The sequence below is a fragment of the Fulmarus glacialis genome, unplaced genomic scaffold (genome assembly GCF_000690835.1).
Source record: "Fulmarus glacialis isolate BGI_N327 unplaced genomic scaffold, ASM69083v1 scaffold4101, whole genome shotgun sequence".
NCBI lineage: Eukaryota > Metazoa > Chordata > Aves > Procellariiformes > Procellariidae > Fulmarus > Fulmarus glacialis.
In genome coordinates, this window is record NW_009194507.1 from 1 (window position 1) to 211 (window position 211).

Here is a 211-nt window from a genome sequence, read left to right on the forward strand (position 1 = left end):
GCTCCTGGAGGTGCCCAGGACCACACTGGGGGTGCCCAGGGGGCTTCTGGGGGTGCTCAGGGGGCTCCCCAACCATGTTGGACGTACCCAGGGGGGTCCCAGAGGGTTCAGGACCATGCTGGGGGTACTCAGGGGTGCCCAGGACCACATTGAGGGGTGCCCAGGGGGCTCCTGGGAGTGCCCAGGACCACACTAGGGGGCCCTGGGGGTG